Source organism: Neofelis nebulosa, chromosome 4 (genome assembly GCF_028018385.1).
Source record: "Neofelis nebulosa isolate mNeoNeb1 chromosome 4, mNeoNeb1.pri, whole genome shotgun sequence".
Classification (NCBI taxonomy): Eukaryota; Metazoa; Chordata; class Mammalia; order Carnivora; family Felidae; genus Neofelis; species Neofelis nebulosa.
The window spans coordinates 140,474,668-140,494,497 of NC_080785.1; the positions used below are offsets into that span (position 1 = coordinate 140,474,668).

The 19,830-nt window shown below is 39.1% G+C and overlaps 1 protein-coding gene across 4 annotated transcripts in view; it reads right to left on the bottom strand.

Annotated features, from left to right (window-relative positions):
• PTPRG (protein tyrosine phosphatase receptor type G) overlaps positions 1–19,830 on the bottom strand; it is a 718,534-nt gene that overhangs the window by 263,384 nt on the left and 435,320 nt on the right. The gene's annotated exons all lie outside the window — the stretch shown is intronic.

Consider the following 19,830-nt stretch of genomic DNA (forward strand, 5'->3'; position numbering starts at 1 on the left):
AGCGAATTTATAGATAAGCCTGTGCAAATTCTGCCATCTGATTCCCTTTAGCATTAATAGTTCTGCCTGACAAAACCATCTGCACTGGCCTAACACTCCACTCTAAGTCTCTTATACATGAAGAGGCGTCATGATTTTTCACTGATCTGAAATTAAAATTTCCAGCCATAAAAAATATATTTAGATCCAAGGCTACATGTCACTTCTGAAATCTTGTCATTTAAATCACGTTAGGCGTTGAATGAGATATAGGTGAAATTTAACTTTCACTGCATTTTAGTCTCGATCATGGCAAATTTATAACCCAGGAGTAAATCTTGCTGTCAAGGAAAATGTCTTCACTAAATCAGATTTGTTGCTTCCCTCCTTCCTTCAATACTTCTGTAAAATTGGAATGCTTTTCAATAAAATTCACTTGTCCCATTTCGTCCTGGCCACAAAGGGTCTGTGGGTCACTGGGAGCTCCAGAATCTCCTCTAACAGCGTGTTCAGATTTGTCCAGCAAATGGTATGTTGAATATGCCCATTTAAATCCATACTGATTACGGGCACCTGGGTGGCTCAGTCGGTTAAGCATCCGATTTCGGCTCAGGTCACGATCTCACGGTTCGGGAGTTCAAGCCCTGTGTCGGGCTCTGTGCTGACAGCTCAGAGCCTGGAGCTTGCTTCGGAATCTGTGTCTTCCTCTCTCTCTGCCCACCCCCCCACTCATGCTCTTCCCCATGTGCACTCTGTTTCTCTCTCAAAAGTAAATATTTTTAAAAGGAAAATAAATAAATAAATAAATAAATAAAGTAAAAAAAAAATAAATAAACCCATACTGATGAAATCTAAAGCAACTGCTTGGGGAATGGTCACCAATAAGCTTTCTTGTAGCTGAATTCCATCGCAGCCCCTATCCCCATGTGACTTTGAAGAAAACACCTGATACTGTTGGGTCCTTCTGCATTTCTCAAAACAAATGTGTCCCTTGCCCTTGTGAACACAGGTTTCCCTTCGACGTCTCTGACGATTCCACCTCAGTCTTCTCAACAGGGCCCTCTTCTCTGACTGTCTCCTAAAGGCTTGTGTCACTCATGGCTCCGGATGAGCAGTTTTCACTCAACCCAAGTCTTCTGGCCACTTTCATTGGCACTAAGGCATTAATTAGTGTAGGCACGCGAATGCTTCTTGAATCTTTACTTCCAGTTCTGACTTGTCACCGATTTAGATCTCTCCCATTGGATATGCCCTGGTACGTCTAAAACAGAACGAATCCTGCCCCTTCCACAGAGCACGCGGTCTCAATGGACCACTACCTTGGATCCAGTTATGCAAACCAAAACCCTTGATGTCATCTCTCTGTCTTCTCTCCACATCCAGCACCACGTCTTGTCAGTCTCTTGTCCCAAACATCCTTCAAAGCAGTCTACTTCTTTCCCTGACTCCTGTCTCCAATCAGATCTAGGTAAGAAACCATTACTGCTTACCTGTATTACTTTAGGAGCCCCCCCAAAGTGATCTCAGGCTGCAGGCTTCCTCAATCCATTCCACCATCCATGCCACAGCCCCGGTCACTACCTAACAGATGCTCTCCCTCCTGAGGACACTGTAAGGGATTCTCATTTCTCTTAGGATAAAACACAAACTCCTGACTGTTGACATCTCGAGTCTTCCCTCTTATGCTTTCACTCTGTCCATTAGCTATCCTGGACTTCTCCCTCAAATGTACCATTCTCTCCCTATTCTCTGGGTCCTGATGTGCTGTTCCCTTTGCCTGAAACACCTCATTCTGCAGGTTCCCCCATCCAACTCTTCCGTATGCTTGAGATTTCAGGGAGCCTGTAACTCCTGTCCAGAAGTCATCCCTGAACTTCCAGGCCAGAGAAACCACTCATCTCGCTTTTCTCCCCACAGCCTGTAGCTCACCTGTTGCCCTCTGACTGCTAGTAGGCCACTAGTTCTGTTTTGTTCACCCAACGCACAGACCGGCATAGAGTCCGCGCAGGTCAGTCTAAATTCCCGCCCCATTCCAGAGCTGACTCAACCTTCACCCTGAATGAAGTCAGCGACCATCTCCTGTCTTGTTCAGATGGGTGCACCACTAATCCCATTACAGCCACTCATGTCATATTCTTGGATTTGTGTGCAACTCAACAGTCTTAATACTGTTTGCTGTTCATTAACCGCTCATGAGTTCACCTCCCATCCCAAACTGGCCTTTATGATTTATGAAACCCCCACCACTCCTCCTCAATACTCATTTGAAAGTCAACTGATTGATCAATGATGGCATTTCCAGTAAAAGCTTGATTCCTTTTACCCGTAATTATGAAAATGCTCACGCTGACTAATACCCATTTAACCACAATTGTACAATAAATCCCCAGGCTGAAAGTTTTAATTTATAGAAATGTTGTACCATCTATTAAAAAACACTAATTAGTCTTATGTATATTTTATCCTCCTACCTACCTTGAATTCCCTAAAGCACTATCTCAATTAGACTGTTTTCACAAGCAACCAATCCATGAGGATTCTGACAGGTTGACATTAGGTTACTACATAACTCTCAATAACAACAAAAACATTTTTTAATAAACTATTTTTTGGTAATGTGCCAAAGCAGACTTAAGTAAAAGAAGTACAGAAAGTCACTTGCATTAAAAAAAAAAAAAGGGAAAATGTTTCCACCATTTTAGAACTGTGTGTCTACGTAAAACATGTACCTGCATAGAAGTTAAACCTGTGTTCAGATACACATGATTTCCCTAAAAGCCTCATGTAATTTAAAACTTGAATAACTCCGAAGATAGAAATGATAGAGGCAAATTGTAAACAATGTATTTACCCATCTAACCCATATCCTTTAACACAACATAAGGGTAATCACGAAAGCAATTTATGAAGTCATTCAAGCAGAGCTAGAAAATGCAAGTTGGAAAATCAGATTGGACAATGCCTTCCAACAGGTGGAAGGTGGCTGGGCAAGAGGAAATGCACTGTGTTATTTTAGGAACGTGAACCTCACACTCACATTCATTACTCACATGTTATCATCTCCTATAATACGAAGTTTAAAGTAAATGCAAGGTCTTATGAAGGAAGACCTGATCTCACCGAATAAACAGGAGCAGATATGTCTATGTGCATGCATTTTGCCTTTTTCCTCCCCCCTTTCTGTGCCATCAGAATAGGAAATGGCTGTCTGGGATAAGAGGGGGTTTGAAGGTCATTCACATTATAGTCAACTTGCCTGGGATTTTAATTTATGTATTTTTTAAATGTGGACAGCATCCAGATGGTAAGTTTTCCAACGGAGATGGGATAAATTAATAAATAAATAACCCAGGCATCCCTTCAGAGGACATGCTGCTATTTTGACTTGTTCATAAATAATACCTAGAGTTTTAGCAGTTTTTCAGAGCGTGCTGGGAATGTGAATGGTAGCTAGGACACCCCTGGTCACCTTTTGATAATAAGCCCAGCTTTAAATAATAGACACCCTTCTCTTTGGTTCTAGGCGGCACATGTGAAGCATGTGAAAATGGGAGAATGAAGTGTCTCCAGATAAACTCTAACTCAGACCTGTGTCAGTCATGCTTGCTAAGCCATGTCTAGATGATACATAGAGAGTTCTGCAAGACCACCCCTCAAGATCTGCTGCCGGCCCAGATGCACATCATCTTTCAGAGGAAAAAATGAAAAAATTCTTAACGTATGAGAGAGGGGACACTATAGGGACTCTGCCGGCCCCGTTTTCTCTGGAAACATCCACACAGGGATCACAGGATAGACCTAGGTCTGCCATATTGTTCGGTATTCCATGGACAGAGCCAACTGGACCAGGTACGAACTACCTGAGCCAACTGGACCAATTAGTTTCTCTTTCCTGGGTCTTTGGCCTTAGGGACTGCCAGTATCAACCTCTAATCGATGAACTTAAGATGTCTCTGGAATCGATGAACTTAAGAAGTCTCTGGAACCAGTATGTAACACACTGACTGAGAGAACCTATTTACATCAGAAGATACAAAAGAAGAAACCAGGAAAGCACACACAGAAACTAAGGATGTAAAACAACAACAACAACAACAACAACAATAACAACAACAAATCTGGCCACTTTCTAGCCCCCTTCTTGCCACAGCAGTGCTCTTGAGTTCCATGAGACACTCTATATTTATGATAAACTATCATTTAGTGCAAAAAAAGCCATAGCGTATGACAACGTTCTGATTTCAAATCGTGACACAACTTCCTTTTTTTGATGGCTACTAGGCAACATAATATAATATGGTGGTGAGGTCTGACTACAAATAGTAAGATACGTGCACATTTGGAAATGCAATCGTAATACCTCGGCACTCCTGTTCCTCTGTTTGAACTAAATAATTTTCTTCTGACTAAATTAACAACAGGATTTAATGAAACCACATATTTCATAATGTGGTTGGTCATGCATTTCGGTTTTGTTTGGAATCAGAATCACTTCTCTCCTAGAATATGACAGATTAAACTATTAAAAATGTATAGGCAGTAATTAGTGTATCACTGCCAGAAACACAAGAATATTTTCCAGTATAATGTGGATGTCACCAGAAAAAGATCACTTTGAAAGAACTCTCATAATAAAAAAAAAAAAGCATATTTTTCAACAGGATATTAAAAGGGTATGGTTAAAAGTGGTTCTCCTTTCTACGGAGGACTCCTTTTCTCCCCCTCAGAACAAAGAGCCATGCAGATTCTGACTTCCAGTAAGCCACTGTCTTATCCTTTCAGTAATTAATGGATGCTTTGATACTAAGGAATCCTAAAGAACATTTTTCAAGCCTTAAATGCAGGCTGAGCTGATTCACACATAGCACATCTAAAAAGATCTGGGGAATAAATAATCACGAGTTGCAAACACTTGCCCGGAGCATTTGGGCACCAACCAGATTTCCAACAAGGGATGTGATTTTTTATTATAACAAGGAAAATTACTTACTGAAACACAAAAATGTGCCTGTCTTCTAACCCCTGGCCTTGTCCTATAGACACACACACACACACACACACACACACACACACACACACACTCCCCCGGCGATCATTTAGCAAATCCTTTGTTGTTGTTGTTTTTTTTTTTTTAAATCACATTGGCTGTGGGGCACTTTTTTTCTTTTTTGACAGATTTGGAAATCTGTGCTCACAAAGTCAGTTTATTTCTTTGGCTAGGCCTCTGACTAGGTTAAAATCAGATTAAGCTAGCCTACAGGTAAATTTTTGTCAGATGCTTGGCTTAAAATATGAATTGGCACTTGAAAATGTTTGGAGAAATTAGATTTAGCATGGCATAGAGGCTTTCTCAGGTAAGGAACAAATTATTTTCAGGCAGGCATTGGCTTGCAGCAAAGATCCTGAACATCTAAGACTGTCTGCTGAATGGGTGTCTGAGGAGCTGATACACTCTGACACAAGCCCAGTGGGCGAGAACTGCATTTCCCAGGAGAGGGGTACGGGTGGCAAGAGAATTGCTGTGGCTCTGAGGTGAAGCTGTCACTCACCTTCTATGACCAGAATCAGGATAAAGTACAGGCCGGCTTAAGGGACTGTTCTGGGACAGTGAGGGCTCTGGACGGTACACAGACATCCTCGCCCTCACGAGGCACTTCGGGGCTAGATCTGCCCAGAAGGTAGGTCTTCTCTGCCATATTAATTAGTGACCTTTTAATATTTTGCAGAAAACCCCATTTGGGATGAATAGAATAAGCTTCATCCCCAATTCACCCTGTTAAATAGCTCCTGGCGGAAAACACTATGATAAAAGGAAAACTACCCCAGAATTTAAATTTTCCTCAAGGGAATGCAACACCCATGCTGACTCTCAATGCTTGCTGTGACTGTCTTATGTCAACTCAGTACTAGGAATAATAAGAGAAGATACTAGTAACAATCACTATTATTTATTTGTCTGTCAGGCCCACTGCCAAGTACCATCAACACACACTTTGCTCCGTTTTACACAACAATCTTCCCAGTACTTCCATTCCCATTTTGAAGATGAGAAAACTGAGGCTTGCAGAAGTCAAGGTGTGTGTCCAGGTCAAACAGGCAGGTGGGAAGGGGTCACCATTCAAACCCAGGCCCACGTCCAAGTTCGCATCTTTGGCGCTTCCTCACCACATTGTTCTCTGTGCCTCTGAGGTGAACACAGAGGGCGTACGGCTGGAAACCATAACACCCTCCGGAGCTACAGAAAAGATACATACAAGATAAGGACTTGTCTAAGAAGGAAAAGATACAGACAGGTAGTTAATGTAAAAAAGAAAAATTAATGTCAAAAGCATTGCCTTTTCAGTCTTCTGAGTATGAAGTTTCTGAAACCTCTGATTCTAAGAAAGACTGTGCTAATCAAAGGCCAATGTTTAACACAGTCATCATCAAACCCTTGTATGTGATAAAAGCTGCTTCAGCCTAACAGATCAATCCCATTATGGCTATTTATGCAGTGACGCTGGTAAATCTATGAGAAATAAACCGGCCTCACTTACACCATTGATTACCAAGCCTTAAGACAGATATCATTGCAGTCTTTAATGCATGAGTAGCAAAATCATTTTTTTTCTTCAATAACATACCCTATTGAAAAAGGAATCATTGAAGCACTGTGACAATACAGCATTGCAATTTCTATTAACCTTTTGAAAAACCTGTGATTATAAATATATCGGTAAAATATGAGAAAGGATATAAAAATGGTTTTGCCTTTTAAAAGCCAATACTTAAGCAAGACAATGCTTGAGGTTTTCTCTTATAACTCGGATAAAAATTAATTAGGTTATCCCTGAAGATTCTTAATAGCCTATCCCAACTATGTTTCTAATCAGATTAGTTTTATTGTGCTCTCATGCTAAAACATGGATAATTTTTACACTGTTCAAAAGAACATTGTTCTGAAACTTGATTTTTAAGGATGCGTAGACCTTAGAGGAGAAAAACTTTAGAATAAGTGAGGTCATTGGAAAAGAATTCAAAGGGGAAAAAATTACGCCAGAATGGCTACATTTTACATTTGTCAAGAAAATAAAACTCTTGGCTCCCTTTTGAAGTCCCAGTAATTTAAAACCAAATCATCCCAATGCAAACATAATAGATGAAAGTTTGGTTACCATAATATAGGAAAAAAATAGTCATTAATAGAACTAGAAAACATGGTTTTCCATCATACGGAATTGAGAATTCCTAAAAAATAACTGTAGGAAGAAGAAAACCAAGCACCGCACATGCTGAAAGTACTTCCCAGGGCTTCTGCCAAGGCTGCGAAACTAAATTCTTGAAGGGCAAAGCAAAACATAAAGCAAAGTTCCCCGTAACATTAGTACATCTGCATCAGGAATATGTGTGCTGCTATATATATGCATTCAGACCTATAATTTTTTTTTTAAATACGTTCTTCCCTTAAGTACAGAGGTGGGTAGTGACAGCTAAGACACCACATATTAAAAATTTTTAGTGCTTCATCCCACTGCCTGCTACAGCATCTAACTCCGGCTTCACTACCCACATACCAAAACCTTCTGGTCTAACTCCCAGTCTATTACATAAACATCTCCCTCCTAACTGGGGTCACAAGCATGACTTTCACACTCCCAGGAAGATCACTTTCGTACTAATAATAAGAAAGTGTTCTAGGTGTAGGTCTTAAGACAAAGGTAGCAACCCGTGTTTAAAGGCCAATAATTGCTAAAATTGTCACAAATAAGTTCTCATCACCTGATACCGGCAAGTAGGAAAATCTCATGTCAAAAAACCTCCCACAGAGCAAAGCCTAATTCATGATCCTAACCCCAGGAAGAAGAATTCGAGTGTAAAGCATTTATCAGATTTACTCAGTTTAAATTCATTCATTAACCGATCAATTTTTATTAGATAATGCAGTTGGGGTTCAAGAAGACTTACATCCAAAAATGTTTACTTTCTTTCTTCAAATCACCATTTGATGTAAAAGGTAACAGGCGGGGAGATGCCAGAAAGATTCCAGAGAAGTGGGTAAACTGGAAAATCCACACACAGCTAATGAAACTCAGCTCAGCTCAGATTTGAATCCACCTTCCACCCCATCTGCTGAAATGCAGGTGGTGCAGGCTACCTAAGTTTGATGGAATGGTAAATCAAAAGTGGTTCATGACAGAAACAGAGCCAAATGAGCTTCTGAAGTTGCCTGGCATTAAAACAAACAAACAAACAAACAAACTGTAAGTTCCAAAACTTTCATCTAGTAAACACACCACAAAGATCAAGTAGTGCACTTTCATTAGTTTTTTGCCAAAATAGACGATGTCACGGAAAGATGACGACGGGAGATCAGTAACAGTGTCTTGATAGAAAAAGAAATTCATTCATTACTACCACCAGGTTCAGTCAAATCAAAGTACTGAATTAAGGCACAAAGGACTTGGAAAACGATGAAAGAAAATGTCGAGAAAGGGTTGGTAAAACACTGAACAGACTCTCTCTTAACAGTCTTGCTCCCTTTGTCTTTTCAGTAATGACTACACTTAGACTTCTTTGAACCTCCTCATGCCTGAGAAGACAATTATGGTATGTTCTAAGATAAACTCTTCACAGAGGATTCAAGTATTTCCCAATAGGAATGTGGTTAATAACACTGTTATTGAAGGATTATTGCATGGTATCTTGTAATCTTGTCTGCATTTTTGATAAACCTTACATTTATCCAGGTTCTAGTATGCTCTCTCTCTCTCTCTCTCTTTTTTTTTAACATTTTATCTTTAAGTAATCTCTATACCCAATGTGGCGCTCGAACTCACAACCCTGAAATCGAGAGTCACATGCTCTACTGACTGAGCCAGTCAGGCGCTCAGGTTCTAGTATGTTCTAAGACACAATGATAACCAGTATATTCCTTAATGTTTACCACAGACCAGGAAAGTAGATTTTAACTTCTTCATATTCAAGACTTGGCATTGCCCAAGTGGCCCTGGGATCTCAGAACAGTCAGTTTCTGTATCAGTTAAAAAAGGCAGATTTTTGTGCCATCTAAAATTCAGAAATTTTAGTTGTTTTTGGTAACTTTGCTTAGAAATGATTTTTTGTTTTTTTGTTTATTTGTATATATAAGTAAACAAGGATAATGAGAGAGGAAAGTAATACATATTAAAAAACAATACTTGGAGAAATGCATAACAAATCAGAAATATTCTAAACTAGATGGAGCCCTTACTAATAACTTTAAAGGAAAATTATTAAAATTATTACTGGATGGGGCATCCTGGCTGGCTTAGTCGGAAAAGCATGCGACTCTTGATCTCAGAGTCTTGACTCTGAGCTCCACGTTGGGGTCAGAGATTACTAAAAAATAAATATTAAAAAGAAAAAAAACAAAAAGAAAAATGGCTAGGGAAATCCCAGCATGAAGATGTAAAGAGAACTGGAAGAGACCGGAGGTGGGGTGGGGAGAGGAGGTCTGGCTAAAATTTCCAAATGGCTACACACGGGAAAAATATACATTTATATTAGTAGCACTAAAGGACAGTTGAGGTGAATGTCATCATAACTGATTTTGATCAATTCCATCGTTAGCAGAGGAAAATTTCTCATTTCCTGATGGAATATGAAGGTAAAAACCTTAATATCTGCTTGGTAATATATTCATATCTGAGGTTGATTCAGAATTATGTGTAAATGTAACAGAGAAGTGCAATTTACTGAATAGAAAACAGGCATTGTTATTGGTTTTTTCTGTTTTACCAAACTATTTACAACAGGTAATTTAAACCACAAACATGTAGCAGTAAAGTTAAGCTGCAGCCTTTTGAGGTCAAATTTAATTAATTAGTGGAGCATCTTCCTCAGTAATGAGATAGTTTTGTTTTGAACTTACTTATCATATTATTTTAATAAACATGCAATAAGAAGGCTGAAGAACAATTTTTTTAAAAAGAACAGCCAAGAAAAATAAAAGGCTTCAGATAATATATTACCAAGCAATCAATTACCTATTTTTATGAACAAAAATAATAGCTTTTATTTCTGTAGAAATAATAGTTCTACAGAAAAGCCACTTACAGCTTATGTGAAAATACCTTTGAAAAGCTATTGCCACTAGGTTTGTTATCTTAAGCAGTTGCTGGGGTGAATTTCAGACCCAAAAGGTGTATCATTCTAGCTCTTAGCAAATCGATTTACTAATCCACCCAAGACTCTATCAATCCTGAAGCCAATCTTTCTACCTATCACCCAAAACCAGGGTTCCATCCCCATTCATAAGATCATTAGACATGTCAAATAAATTGAAGGTCCTATTCAAATCTCAGCTCCCTGCCAGCTCTCATCTCCACCTCCATCGTTCACACTGTAAGCTACTTAAATGGAACAAAGCCTGTTGGGTTAGACCTGCTGAACTTTCCACCCTCTCCTGAGCCAAGAGAAGGTGACAGGCATTGTGCCTGCCAGTCAGTATGTCAAAACAAAATGCCCATCAATACTGATTCTGGTGTGCCAGCTACTGGTCCTAGGACTAGATTTCACTAAAAGATAGAGACATTTTATGAGCTGGTTCTTGTGAACCTAAGCTCAAAATCAGATGCATTATTTTATTTTTCAAGAAACTTAAATAGGTCACCAGAAACATACAAGGTTCTGCGCTTGGCACTGAGGTTATGGAAATTAACAAGACAGCGATGGTCCATGCCCATTGAGGCTGGGAGAAAAGACACTTACATCAGCCTTCACAGTGAGTTTCAGGACTCTAGAAAATTCATGAGACTGGTAATGAGGTTATGAATGAAATTTTATGTAAACTTTCATATATTCTGTACATTAGAAAGTAAAAGACAAATTAGTTCTGTAGAAAAAAAATTTGTTCCTTTCTTCCCAGGTTCTTTACTATTTTGGAGGGGGATTCAGGGAAGAACAGAAAATAATACCAGAATCTGAATGTAGCACTAGATAAAAAAAGAGAGAGAGAGAGAGAGAGAGAGAGAAGAAAAACAAAAGACACTTAAATAGACAAAATGTTAAATGTAATTTTAGGAGGTTTATTAGTCCCATATTAGGAACTTACACCCTGTTATTAATATTATAGACAGTTTCAGAATTTATATGTAAAGCCACCAAATTATATTATCATATAATAATAACCTGACTTTGTATACCATCCTGAACATTCTTAGTTCATGAAGGTAAAGGCAGACACAATGAACTGTAACACAAAAAACTTTAGCTTTGAGATTAAGCACCCTGGATATGAAACCCTAACTGATCACCAATTCTACACCACCAATAAATTGTGAAAGCCAGAACAGTGTATTTTACATTAAGGATGCAGTATGCAAATGAATACAGAGATTTTTGGCTTTTGCAAACACAGATTTCCAGCTTCTTTTGAAAAAGCTGGAAGTTCTGACTAATGTTAGTTTATATTCCCAAATGTCAATAAGCCAAAAAGCATTTCGACAATACCTACCTTTCACCTCATGTCATAGGGCTGGTACCCAGAGAACCTCAGTTTATCCCAAATGTATGCTCAACAGAGCTGTGATAGTTATAGCAGGGAAAAATGGAAAGAGCCAAAACGTCCATCAATGAAGCATTGCTTCATAAATTATGAACATAAATTATGTTCATAAATTATGTCACATCCATATCAGAAAGAGAAGCAAAAATTTATCTATTGATCTACTACGTGATACTAAATGAGGTACTTTATAAATACTGTATTTCTAGATCCTCCAAAAACGCTCATGAGGTAGAAATTAGTATTAAATGACAGTTTACAGATATAGGAAGAGGTTAAAGAGATGCCCAAAGTCACAGAACTCACAAATGGCTGTGATGAGATTTGAACTCCAGGAATCTGGCTCAGAGCCTAAGCTATGCGGCATTTAAATATCATGATGTAGACAGTTACTTACTGACAATGGAAGACTTCCATCATCTAGTAAGTGGGAATGAGCCCATAAAACTACGTAGCACATAGTGGCATTTCCAAGGAGTGTTCTGTGTTTGCAAAAAAAACACATCCTTTCTTCTTCGCTCATATAATTTCTGAATCATTTTATAATGAACACATATTACTTTGATAATCAAAAGACGATGCAACTTTTGCAATTTCAGAAAAAATTATTGTGTATGTTTTCATATGCTGCCTTTGTACTTTCTTCTGATTGTAAAAAATAAGGTCTCAGAAATGACATTAATTTACTCACTGTTCTGTTATTTTCTTCCCTGATCTTAAAGTAAAGTCTGCTAATTGTGAAAAATTTGTAGAACGCAGCAAGGTTCAAATAAGAAAATTTGATTTTGATTTCATTTTTGCAGGAGTGAAGAATCTTTCAAAACATGGAAAATATTCATAACATGTGAAGTGACGAAGCGTGCTATGATTCACTTCGATACTGACTATACTTTTATCCGCCCCCGGCCCCCCATCCAATATTGGAAGGAAGTAGATCAAAATGGTAACAGGGATCATTCTGTGATCACTTGAACACAGACTCCTAAGCTCCTTAAAAAGACAGTATAAGGCTTTACTGAGATTTCGAGCACAATAACTCTCTTACATTAGTTTTCTCATCTGAGAGGAAAAAATACTGATTATTAACTGCTGTTTTTATGGACAGGTGTTTCGAATATGTTTTGATGAAATGATACGATATGTATAGAGTGCTCTAAGTACATGAAGTCAGTACCTGTTGAAGAGTTTACCTATCATTATTATCCCAGGAGTTGTTTTTATAGAAGGACTATGGGGGGCGTAGGGTATCTTTAACTTCTCGACACCAAATCCAGGAGGTCCCCAGAGGGACTGAGGGAATGTGATTTTGAAAATCTCTTCTGAATTTTGTGGCTTGGATGATATGACCCAGCTGTAACCAGCTTCTTCAGTGGAGTCTGCTTCTGTAGTTCCTGGTTCTACTTTGGGCCTCCAAAGACTAAGGGATTCCTTTTTCCATGAGAATCCCTTTAAAACTATCAAGACCCATGATCACACTCTATCTGCACACCGTTGTTCATTCCAATCATCTGCTCTCCAGATGAGGCATGCTCATGTACCAACATCGATAAATCCAGTATGTCTTTGAGATCTGATGCTTCCTCTCCTCAATCCATTCACTCTGCATCTGGGGCCTCCTTCTTCCCTGGGAAGTGTCTTGTCCAGCCCACTGTGTCCCCTCAGAGTCTATTTCCGATCCCTCTTACTCCAAGTGAGGAGTGGACCTGATGAGTTTTATTAATGTGTTCAACAGAGATAGGAGCTCTTATAATTTGCTCTTTCCCTTACATTCGCATTTGAAGAGGCAGCAATACCTTAACTAAAAGGGAAGAATTTCAGGCACATTTGACACTGCCTTGGTTAGCCTCAGTCATTCAACGAGACTGGTCTACTGGAAAGAGGGGGGACATTCCCCAGAGTCTACAAATCATCTAGTATTTGACTCCAAATCCAGTTCCTGCTCAAATCATGAAATTCTAGTAAACTCTGGAAAGGAAATAGCAAGACTGAGCACAGTGGAGAGGCACGGTGTTCATGTTAAAAATACAGGGCATTTTATTTGAACGTGGAAAAACAGGCTAATAATTGAGTGTTTTTGTTGTTTTGTTTCTATTCACCAATAATAAGGAACAAGTGAAAATCACATAAATTTGAGTTTAGAAAAAAATTTTTAAACGCCGGCTTGATTTTGAAGTAACTTCTGGTTAAGATTCACCCTGCTGGTCTCTTAAGGGGTCATGAAGTCATGGGGCTTATATATTTTGTTCACACTGAAGTTCCCAAACGCTTATCACAATGCCTGGTTCTCTATGATTACAGAGGAAGGCACTGGTCTGGGATGGGGTGAGGGCTGGACAGAGGAGAGGAATCTGGCAACTTCATAAACTATCATGTATAGGCACTGGAGAACCTTCCAGCGAATGAATCTGCAGAGAAATGCAGCACATAATTCTCAGGGCCCCTGCCTTACCTCATGAATGAAACTGGTAATCTCAATCTAAAATTCCCAAAGGCATGCCTTTTAACTCTGCTACTGTAATTGCTCATGTACATATTAACAGCTCTCAAAGACCTGGACCTCATTGACTAATTGGAACAATCTGTCTTGATATGTAGATGTAATGGTTGTTAATATAAGAGCTATACTCTGGAAGAACAGACCTTAAAAATATCATTTTTGTAAACTGTGCAACTAACCCTCAGCCTCACAGCGTGAGGCAACAGGATGAATGTGTTTATTTGGGAGTAAATAATTTATTTGGGTCTTTCACATCCTTAAGACAAGAGGTAGTTTTAGGGGAGGATTTGCTGCTTTAAATGTCCTTTTTATGAATGAATTACATATTTTCCTTCTCAGGATTTAGAGTTCCTTACCCTTTAAGACCACTGAGACAAGAAAATGAAGATATACTATGAGAACTCATGAAACCGTGAGATCATGACCTAAGCTAAAACCAAGGGTCAGACACTTAACCGAGGCCTGGGCCACCCCGGCACCCCACGTTACATTCTTCTTTAATGTACAACAAATAGTATGTAATCAAAACTGGCATATAATACGTACAACACAAAATCTAAATATTACATAATCAAAAATTTAAAAGAATTTTAAAAAGTGAAAGAAAATGCTATAAAATAATACAGACTAGTCAGTTATCCGTGATCTTCTAAAACCAAGAAATATAAACTTATCATAAGAGATAAGCATCCCTATCCTATCTCCCTGAATTAGCATGTTCTTCCCTCAAAATACTCAGAATTCATTCAGAATTCAGGCACGAGGCACCATCACCTCTCTTGAAATATCATAATTATCTTCTGACTTCAGTGGCCCCAAGTGTTTCCTATGGCCATGTGTAGCCAGAAGGATCCTTCTAAAATCTAAGCCAGATAACGTCCACTTTCTGCTGAGGACATTCCAAGGGCTTTCTATCTTGGCCGGGGTAAAAGCAACTGGGCTGCGCATGGTCCACCAGGCCTTGTATCATCAGGACCCCAACTATTTTGTAGACTATATTACTGTCACTCTGCCCTTTGCTTGCTCAAACATGCAGGGCAAGCTTCTGCCTCAGGGCCTTAGCACCTACTAAAACAAAAGCCACTTGAGGCCAGGGCATTCTGTGTCCTACACAGAGAAGGCTCTATTAAACAACTGAATGAACATCACTGATAATTTAGAAATGAAAGATGAGTGTCAAAACATAATTTAAACATTTTACACAGCATCAAGGTATGGAAAAGAACTCCCCACCGAACTACGTGGGACAGCATTTCCCCTATGTAGAAAATTCTCATCATTAACCTCTCAGGATGTTACAAAAACAACAAAAAAAACCAGTTCCAAGGTCAACTGAGTTTGGGAGATTCCTGGTTACAAGCAAGTTTCTCTCAAAACTTTTACTACGTTGGCCCATTATCAAGCAACAAGAGGAAGGAATAGTAGGCAGCGTTTCCTAAACGTATCTGACCCCAGATCACTTTTTGTGCAGATCATTTAGACCAACTAACAGAATCCAGAAAATGTACCAGGGGCTGCCACACATGGTTATGATGTTTCAACCCACAGGTACTCTGCCAACACATAAACATGAATAAATACAGTGATGACAGAGAAAGACAGAGAGACAGAAACAGGAGCAATTGTAAAGGCAGAATCAGGCTGAGAAATGGCAGAGCACGGAATGGGTTTTCTTTCACCCCTAGCCTCCTTGAATCAGGGGATGGTGAACCCTGAAGCAATACAGTAAGAAGATTCCCTGAAATACTGAACTTTATAAACCGATGCAGTGAAGGTTTTAACGGGGAGATTCAGAAATCGAAGCTCTATCCGTAGAGTAAGAGCTGGGGTTTAGGAGTCATTTTATCATTAACCCAAATATCTTTCATGTATTAACCTGAGTTTTAAAGCCCTGTCTTCTAAGACATCCTCAAACATTCAAGAGATGAAATTCATATTTCTAAGTAAAATAAGGTTTTGGTGAATTTGCCCAGCTGGTGTCTCCATATATCACAGTAAATGTACCCAGAGTGGTATCTGTGCTCAACACAGAGCCAGGCTACGCACCCAAGGAAGGAAGCTTTAGGAGTTTCCTCTCCCTTCCATTAAATGGGGGTGGAGGGGTACTATGAAATTCCATGCTGGGGATTTAAAGGGGAGTGGGGAAATAGACTTTCTTTCAATCCTGACTTCTTTCTGTTCCTTATAAATCTTCTTCACTGTTCTTTCTGAGTGGCGGCAGCACTAAAGAATTTGCTAAAAGCTTTAGATTTAAGATGGCTTGAAACCTTCCTGCTCAAATATTTGACAGGACAGGGGAAAAAAAAGTGCAGGGGCGATGTTTCTGAGCCTTATGCCCATAAATCCTCCTGACCTGAACTTACAATACATCTGATCTGGCCGCCTGAGATCTCTACCTTCAGTGCACAAAGGTCTCCCTGAGCCAGTGTTATTTGAGTTCCTCAGCTTGGAAACAGACTCTGAGAAAAATAGTATTCAAAGCCTCAAAGCCCTGGGAACAAATGTTATAAAAATAAATAAGTAAGGGGGAAATACTGAATGCTTATAAAAAAAGAAGGTGGAAGAGGAGGAGGAGGGGAAGAAAAAGAAGAAGAAGAAAGAGAAAGAAGAAGAAGAAGAAGAAGAAGAAGAAGAAGAAGAAGAAGAAGAAGAAGAAGAGGAAGAAGAAAAAGAAGAAAAAGAAAAGAAAAAGAAAAAGAAAAAGAAAAAGAAAAAGAAAAAGAAAAAGAAAAAGAAAAAGAAAAAGAAAAAGAAAAAGAAAACCCTGAATCACGTCCAGGTGAAGACGTTCAACAACCAGGTCAGATCCCAATAGAAAACTGAATTGTACATATTTTTTGGTTGGGAAAGGAAAAAAAAAGGTGAAAATTATTACAAATTCAGCATAAAAATCCCTCTTTAAGATTTCTGTAAGTCCTTTGGCTAGTTTGGTATCTAAATTCCATTAGTGTGAAACCTATGGCCAACTGATCTTTGACAAAGCAGGAAAGAATATCCAATGGAATGAAGACAGTCTCTTAAGCAAGTGGTGCTGGGAAAACTGGACAGCGACAAGCAGAAAAATGATCGTGGACCACACTTTCTTACACCACACACAAAATAAACTCGAAATGGATGAAAGACCTCAATGTAAGACAGGAAGCCATCAAAATCCTCAAGGAGAAAGCAGGCAAAAACCTCTTTGACCTTGGCCACAGCAACTTCTTACTGGTCTCCGGAGGCAAGGGCAACAAAAGTAAAAATGAACTATTGGGACTGCATCAAAATAAAAAGCTTCTGCACAGCGACGGAAATAATCAGAAAAACTAAAAGGCAACCAACGGAATGGGAGAAGATATTTCCAAATGACATATCAGATAAAGGGTTAGTATCCAAAATGCATAAAGAACATATCAAACTCAACACCAAAAAAACAAATAATCCAGTGAAGAAATGGGCAGAAGACATGAATAGACACTTCTCCAAAGAAGACATCCAGATAGCCAACTGACACATGAAAAAATGCTCAACATCACTCATTATCAGGGAAATACAAATCAAAACCACAATGAGATACCACCTCACACCTGTCAGAATGGCTAACAGTAACAACTCAGGCAACAACAGATGTTGGTGAGGATGAGGGAAAAGAGGATCTCTTTTGTACTGCTGTGCGAATGCAAACTGGTGCAGCCACTCTGGAAAAGAGTATGGAGGTTCCTCAAAAAACTAAAAATAGAACTACCCTACGACCCAGCAATTGCACTACTAGGCATTTGTCCAAGGGATACAGGTGTGCTGTTTCGAAGGGACACATGCACCCCCATGTTTATAGCAGCACTATCAACAAAAGCCAAAGTATTGAAAGAGCCCAAATGTGGTGTGTGTGTGTGTGTGTGTGTGTGTGTGTGTGTGTGTGTGTGTATGTATGTATGTATACATATATATACACACACACAATGGAGTATTACTCGGCAATCAAAAAGAATGAAATCTTGCCATTTGCAACTATGTGGATGGACCTAGAGGGTATTATGCTAAGTGAAATTAGTCAGAGAAAGACAAATATCATAGGACTTCACACTCACATGAGGACTTTAACATACAAAACAGATGAACATAGGGGAAGGGAAGCAAAAATAATATAAAAACATGGAGGGAGACAAAACATAAGAGACTGGAGAACAGAGGGTTGCTGGAGGGGTTGTGGGAGGAGGGATGGGTTAAATGGGTAAGGGGCATTAAGGAATCTACTCCTGAAACCACTGCTGACTGAAACCATATGCTAACTAAGTTGGGTGTAAATTAAAATAAACAAATAAACTCCATTAGTGTGGTCTGGAACCCTTAAGTGTACATGTTTTAGTCATAGGAGCCACTACATGCATGTGGTTCCTGAGCATATGATCACTGGCCAGTCTAAGTGTAAAATACATACCAGATTTCAAAGAAAGTACCAAAAAAAGAATGTAGAATAGCTTGGTAATAATTTTTTATATCAATTACATGTTGAAATAGTAATATTATAATGTATTAGGGTAACAATAATAGATTGTTAAAATCAATTAAAAATTAATTGATTTTCTAACAATTATTATTATATAACATAAATTATATGATGTAAGTTAGTAAAGTCAAATAAAATCACTTGTTTCTTTTTGCCTCTCTTAATGTGGTTGCCAAAAATTTCAAAGTACACTGAATGGCTCCCATTCTGTTTTCTATCAGACAAGTGCCGCCCTACATGATTGAAAATAGACAGAAGTGGCCAATCCACACAAAATCCAGTGTTTTCTACAATACCTCTAGGCAAAGAGCTGATGGCACTTTCCGTTTCTCTCACTTTCCTCTCTGTATGTTTTACCAGTGGTTCAGCCATGTCGGAACATTTAAAGCCCTTTGATACTTTTTCCTCCCTGTTATCCAATAAACAGCAGTTAAGATTCCAACAAAATTATTTCTACTGCATCAGTGATTCTAAAAACAACCTAAATCAATGGCAAGAACAACGAGAAAATGATTTATCAAATAAAAGGAATGCTGGTTAAGATTTTGTAGACACTGGAGCCTAGATTCTGAAGTCCTAACAATAAATCTCAGCCAAGCCACTTACCTCTCCAGAAACTCAGCTGTCCCAACTTAGAGCACAGCAAGGGCACCTCCCTCATAAGGTAGGTGAGAAAATTAAAGGAGGAATATCTAGAATGTTGCTGACACAGGTAATGCTTACTAAATGGTGTCTACAGTATCATCATTATGATCAAAACCACCAGCACCAACACCGTAAGCCTTCTTTTTGGTTGTCTGAGGGCTCTGCCAGAGTCATCAAGTTTCTAGGTTGAAATTATCTCCAATTTACCTGGGTTTTCTTTTCGCGATGTCCTCTGCCTTTCTGTGATTCTCAGGGCAATTCAACCAGGTATCAACACACTATGTGTCACTGACACACCATCAAACAGCCCCGAGCCAAGTTCACATGTAAAGAACACCGTGTGTGATGAGGGCTGTCAGACATTATGGACATTTACCACGCCAGGGGCAAGGCTTTTCTGCTTCGCCAAATCAGTTCTCTGGCTTTGTACAACCAAGGCATTCACTTCTCCACGGAGCATCCTCTAAGTCCTGGGGCCTCCTCCCATGTTCTTCTTAATTAACACAGGATAGACACATAAAAGATCAGCCAGATGGAAATGAAGTATTTCACCAGCAAAGGATGAAACATTCTGCTCAGAAATGGAATCTGTATTTCCATAAAGTCATTCATTAAATTTTAACCAATTCCCTCACCATTTGATGGCAGTCACTACAGAGAAAAACCCGACTGGCCACACCATGGAGCAGCAAACACCAG